Source organism: Periplaneta americana, chromosome 7 (genome assembly GCF_040183065.1).
Source record: "Periplaneta americana isolate PAMFEO1 chromosome 7, P.americana_PAMFEO1_priV1, whole genome shotgun sequence".
In the NCBI taxonomy this organism is placed as follows: Eukaryota; Metazoa; Arthropoda; class Insecta; order Blattodea; family Blattidae; genus Periplaneta; species Periplaneta americana.
Genome location: NC_091123.1, coordinates 58,713,544 through 58,720,397, shown reverse-complemented (window position 1 = coordinate 58,720,397; position 6,854 = coordinate 58,713,544). Strand labels below are relative to the sequence as shown.

The following is a 6,854-nucleotide window of genomic DNA, read 5'->3' as shown; positions in this document are numbered from 1 at the left end:
TTCATGTACAATAATAAATAATGTAATGCACTTCCATTTCATTTTTAAATATATCTTAGTATACAAAGTCGTGTGACATTTCACAAATGACTGAATTATTCTGAAAATGAAATGAAGACAAAAGGAGCAAAAGAATGTTAGAATGTTGATGTCAACTACCAACGTATGGACATACAGTTAGTTCGAAAATAACCAGTGCCATTATTTAATGACATATCCATTTCACTACATCACATGCAATCCACATTCCTACAGAGATTTCATTACAATCAGTTCATTGAGTCCCTTCAGTAACCATTCTAACAGGTGGTTTCCTCTTGTAAGTGGTTCATTCATATCGGCATTCTGTTTGATCTGTGTTCAGAGAACCAAGAAAGCTATTTTTATTTACCAAAACAATATTAACTGAAGGGAACACTGAGGAAATCTGAGAAAAAACTAGACAACTGAAATAAGTTTCAACAATGAAAAACTGTGATTTCTATAGCTATTTTAAGGAGTTCCACACTGAAATTGTAGAAACATAGCATATAGTATGATATTTGTAAACATTCTACTGTGGATCTCTTGATTGAGACAATGAGCTAGATCCTCATGTTTCTAAAAGCCAAATTTTGTAAAATTCCATAAGTTTATCAAAAATATGAAAAGAAAACCTGGTAAAGTAATCCACCTGAATAGGCAAAAACAATTGTATTAACACAAAACAAGAACAAAGTCATCCTACCCTAACCTGTTCATATATACAAAAGTAGGTAAGGTGCAAGTCACCTCTATTAAACCGATTTCAACATGCCATTCAAAAGATCCAATAATTACAATCCAGTAGGTGCTACATTGAATATATCCTCCAACATAGGGAAATATATACGAAGGGACGACAACAAAGTACTATTAGTTGAACAGGTCTGGGTACGGAGAAATATCACCCATTCTGAAAAATATTTCCATGAAGTTCAATTTCTGGTGATTATTACATCAACATTTATCTTATGTTGCTAAACATAACAAGGAAAGCTTATTATATCAAACAGCTTCCAAACATTTTCATTTATATAATGTTACAGATGGACAACATTACAAAAAACTGTACATGGTGAAAATATAATAAAATTTATTAAGACCATTATTTCTGTAATAGTTTTTGATGCAGCATGTTTGAGATAAAGCGAAACACTTTTCACTCACTGAAAAAACTTATATCTCTCTTCTTTTAGAGAAGTAATAATGCAAAACTTCGTCATAATTCTTCACAATTTTGGAGTTGAAAATAGCATTCACACACTCCAATTTCACAAATAAAAACAAACAAAGGAATAAATAAATTCATCAAGAAATACCATGAAAACATGATATAAAATGAACACATTAAGCTGTTCCAGAATTAATATTATATGCAATATTTAAAAGTCTTTTTTTTATTCATTAACAAGTTACATTTCTGTAGATTGTGTCATATATATATTTCACAAGATTAAGGTATTCAATACACATGAGGGGGATTTTTCTTTTAATATTATTCATTAATAGGGAAACTTTTATGTATGAGCATGTTATGTGTGTGTGTGTGTGTGTGTGTGTACTGGGTGATCAGTCAAGGCCAGGTCCACAAAATGGTGCTTTTGATCTTGGTAAGTGTGCTATCATCTTCAGAGTGCTTAGAAACATCTCACATGGTGTTGAGATACTAAGAAATAGGTGTGAGGAAAATAACATATAATCTTTCTTTCACCTGCGCCAATCACCTTATAATAATAATAATTTGTGTCTGGCATGTAATGAAAATCTGAGTAAGAAAATTTTCAATGAGTGCATTTCAACTACAAAATTCTCTTAAAGAATCTCTTAGGTGGCTTCCTCAACAAACAGAAATTTCCTATGGCTTGGTTCAGAAAGCAACAAAATTATTAAAACTAAAATCTGTATAAAGTTACAGTGACACACGAATTAAGATTAGTTAACCAACTTTCAAGTGATAGTAGGAGGAAGAAGAATAAAGTGCATAAGATTTGCTGATGATATGGCGTTGCTAGCAGAAGAGGAGATGATACTAAGGGATATGCTACTGGAGCTAAATGACAGCTGTGAGCAGTATGGGATGAAGATAAATGCCAACAAGACGAAGGCCAAGGTTGTCGCAAGAAATATAAAGAAGGTAAACTTGCGAATTCTAAATGAGATAGTAGAGCAAGTGGACAGCTTCAAATACTTGGGGTGTACTATAAGCAGTAACATGAGCTGCTGTCAGGGAGTCAAAAGGAAAATAGCAATGGCAAAGGAAGCTTTTAATACAAAAAGGAGCATCTTTTGCGAACCTCTGGAAAAAGAACTAAGGAAGAGACTAGTGAAGTGCTTTGTATGGAGCAGAAACATGGACATTACAACGAAGTGAAGAGAAGCAAATAAAAGTATTTGAAATGTGAATATGGAGAAGAATGGAGCGTGTGAAATGGACAGACAAAATAAGAAACGAAGCTGTGCTGGAAAGAGTAGGTGAAGAAAGAATAGGGCTGAAACTGATCAGGAAGAGAAAAAGGAATTGATCGGGTCACTGGCTGAAAAGAAACTGCCTACTGAAGGATGCACTGGAAGGAATGGTGAACGGGAAAAGAGTTTGGGGCAGATGAAGATATCTAATAATAGATGGCATTAAGATATATGGATCATATGCGGAGACTTAGAGGAAGGCAGAATGGTGGGTTTGCAGTGAAAGACCTGTCCTTGAGTAGAACACTATGAATGCTATGCCACAGACCTGGCTTCGGATATCACCCTGGAATGCTTGAAAGCCTTTACAGTGAAACCCACTTACGATGAGATTTCATGTTCTTGTTATATGTCAAAAAAGAAAACATAATTTTAAAATATTCAATTAGTTACCTTCTATGCCTCTCAAATAAAAATATTTTATATATAAAGGTATGTACTCAAAGTTTCATTTTTAACATTTTACTGACCTTGCAATACAGTCCATCTTTTTAATTGTTCACAAAAACAATACTCTATCATTCAGTATACAATATCATGTTAGTCAATGATATTCTTAGAATTAATATAATCAGTATCATAATAAAATAACTAGAAAAACATTTGAATACTGAATACAAGTCTCCCAATTAAAATTTACTAATGGAAATCAATAACAAGTTAATATCCGAACATTGTACTGTGGGAAAGATTAGGAGTGAAAGGACATTTTCTGCATGTAGTTTTTGAAAAACTGTTATAAAAATTTTGCCTTTCAGAGGCACGTTTAGATATATACTGTTCATTGTGATATAAATGTACGATATGGTGCATGGTTAATTTCTTTAGTGTTCTACATATTTCAAGTAATGTATTTTCCCAAAAAAACTTCAATTAGGCTGCAAAATTCGTTATCTCCTAAAAATATAGTTTTAAGATAATTTTGGTATAATACATTTCTATTAAAGTATCACAATTTCCCAACAAAACTCCAATAAGATGCAAAATTCTTATTATCTAAAGATCTCTTTAAGATATTTTATTTAAACAGGGATTCCAGTATTTCATTTCAAGTTTTAAGAGGGTTTCACTGCATATATCATCTCATGCATGTAAAAAACCAATAAGATTAAATTTTTATTTTATATCCCCATCTCATTTCTCGTTTTAATATGTTGGATCAACTCACCAGGTTTTATTCTAACAAATTAAATAAAATATATCTTCATTTTCCACTAATTTTTATGCAAGTATAAAAAAATAAAGAAAAGAAACAACGATACTATTATAATCTGTAAAATCCAGTGTAAGGAACCCCTACGGTTCATCGGGAGTAGGGGATAGTAATATTTCAAGGAAAATAAACCTGTTCCCCTATCCCAAGGAAATATATTGCATTATTACATAAGATTCCATCTTCAATACACAATCAAATGATAGAGTGTTGTATCATTTATTGTATATTCAAATGTGCTGATAATAAAGAATGATAATAATTTAGAACAGCGATACCTCTGTAATTCCAGTTTGAAAATAGAATCTAATATAATAAATTAATCTAACATACTTCATCAATCTATTATCATAGTAATATAATTGTATGATATTTAAGGGGGAACATTATGTACCCTCTCATTCAATTATCTTTTATAAATATAAATTTGTTACTATAATATACAATGCTACAAGCTAAATTCAATACATCACTTAATCTTAAAAAATAATGACTGCATAGTGGTAAGTGCACATCTTATTACCTATGTACTCAGAATGGTCTCTGAGCAATTGCAACTTCTGTACTGTGCAGTGTATAAAGAAAACAAGAAACTATGAACAACAGATTCCATTGGTACTAATATATAGAAAATAATCATGAACCCAAACATATACACATAAACATTGGTTGCAGATAAAGGAGAGAAAATTAAAACAACATTAACAAAAATTATACTCAACTGTTCCACAATCAAAATAATTTGTAGGTATTCTAAATTTAAGTCTCATCACTTTTAACAGCCATTGCTAGGACCTGAATATGAAAAGCTATGTTAGGTAAATGTAAACTTCAGACAAACATGTCTTAAGCAACTTTGGTTTTTCTGAAGTATAAATAAATTTTCATAATAATCACTTTAACAAACAGAACACTGCACTCGCATTCGCAAAAGAAGTTTTGCTTCATACTTCCATATTTGCAAGCGTAAATAATACACTGCCGATGTGCAATTTCAGTCCAGTACTGTTATAATTTTTTTAACACCTCCTGTAAACAATTTGCATTTAATTAATGATATTTTTCTTCATTAATATAGAAGTAAAACATTAAAATTTTGTCTAAAAATAACTTATCCTGATTAATAAAGTCCCAGTTTAAACTGCAACTAGTTATTATTATTAAGGAGTTCTTATAATTCCTTCAGCTTCTATTCTGAAGTGTCAACGTTGAAACCCATTTATTCTTCTAATGGCCTTATTGGCTATCACATCTTTCATCCTTGCACATTGATACTGGAAAAGTTAAACTCTAGTCTTCCCAAATTAATCAACTTTACATAACCACACGCAGTAATGTAACACAATCTTCCTTCTGTAATGACTTTTTCTGGCCTCAGGAAGGCAGGGGGAATAAAATCTTGTATTTCTATCCAGAAAGATTTGAATAGCTCTTGACAGCAGTAGTGCACATAATTATGAACAATATTTTGCTGCATGCTGTACATAAATTGTCCTTTTATCTAAGTACTTTTGTTTTGCTTTTATTTATGTTTCATTCGAACAGCAAACCAGATACTACTCTCACTAAGTTTCCGTTTTGTAAGACACATTTTTAAAACAGATTTTTGTTTTGTGTCTAGTCATGTTTCTTACCTTTACCAAGCGATGTAAGTTTTAATTATAATGCAATCCTCCAAAATGATAAAAAATACTCAAGCATTTTATACATATATTTGTTTAGATAGTATAAATATTACGCCATTTTGTTCTTAACAATATGTGTGCGAAATTTTAATCTTTACACAGAAAATCATTTCATTTTAAAATTTACGCAAAAACGTTTTATGCAGCACAATTACTATTTCCGCTCCAGCAAAGAAAATTACTACACAGCCATTCCTGATTACTGATACGGCAAACCAAATTGACTCAAAATCAACTGCAATAGAATCCTCACATCAACCGTCAACGTAACTGGCAGTCAAGTTGTGATGGTAACAAATATATACAACAGTAATCGTTTTAGTGTCATAGCAATTCAATCTCCTTCACTCTCTCTCAAAGTGCAGAAAAGTTTCTATTCTTGATATAATAATGTTAGGCCTCAATAATCAGTATTCTAATTGGAAGATAGGAAATCGCATCTTGCATCGAACTTCATGTAAAAAAAAAAATCAAATTAAATGTACTACCAGCAAGTCATTACAAAATATTAATTGTTTAGAATCCTAATGTTTTCATTTTTTAATTATTGCATTCTGATAACACCATAATCATTTAACTGCTGATGGAAAAAATACCTAATGGTGCACTTGTATTCTCTCAGGTCTCCATATTATGACTCCTCAAGCACTTCAATACGTATTTTGGTCGAGTTTTTCTCGTTCCTTCTAGCTAAGACTACAATTTCAGCTAACACACACAAAAAAAAAAAGTTGTTAATGATAGTAATAAAGGCAAGATATTCCTTAAAATTTTATGTTCAAAGATGATTCAGAACACAGGCAATTAATTTCGCCAGAAAAACTATCTTTATATGGAACGTAGATGTAACTTCCTGAAGTTTAGATCACGATTTACTCATTTCTTTTTTGCACTCCACTCATACTTTCTTCAACTCCACATTTTAAACTTAACTGTTTCCAGTTCGTTGCTAACCTAAATAAAAATTACCTGGAAAAGAAAAAAACAACTATAAAATAAATGAATATCATATACTATATGTATGAGAGTGTGTAATATACACAATATTTAATGACAAGATGACAGCATAGCAGCCACATTTCATCATATCCAACCAGCACAGCTTCAATATAGATATTGTTTTATTATAATGCATGGTTTAGCGCAGCTGGACGTGGAGTTGTCACGTGTTGCTGATGATAACAATTGAAGACCTAACATTCTAAATGTGCTGAGTGCCAATTTTTCAAATTTTATTTTATTCAATCTAAGGGAGGAATATCCATATGAGAATAACATAATAAATTGTCTTTGTCGTAGCTCAACTGTAAGCGACTCATTCGTGCGCCAGAGGCAGTGTTGTAGGTATGTCAGTGTTTTTCATCAATATCTCAGAAAGTTGTTTTTGGCACTTAGCACATTAGAATGTTAGGTCATCAATTATTATCGACACAAAGGAAAAGACTCAGGAATAAGATATGTAATCTCAC

At 31.5% G+C, this 6,854-nt stretch overlaps 1 protein-coding gene across 4 annotated transcripts in view; it reads right to left on the bottom strand.

Moving 5' to 3' along the window:
- The window catches only part of LOC138703138 (REST corepressor-like), a 59,215-nt gene continuing 52,361 nt past the window's right edge, over nucleotides 1-6,854 (bottom strand). For 3 of the 4 annotated variants that reach the window (XM_069830768.1, XM_069830769.1, XM_069830766.1), the window contains one exon: nucleotides 1-6,354. The gene's annotated coding sequence lies outside the window, so the exon portion shown is untranslated. The remainder of the gene's footprint in view (nucleotides 6,355-6,854) is intronic. The other variant, XM_069830767.1, reaches the window with a different exon arrangement.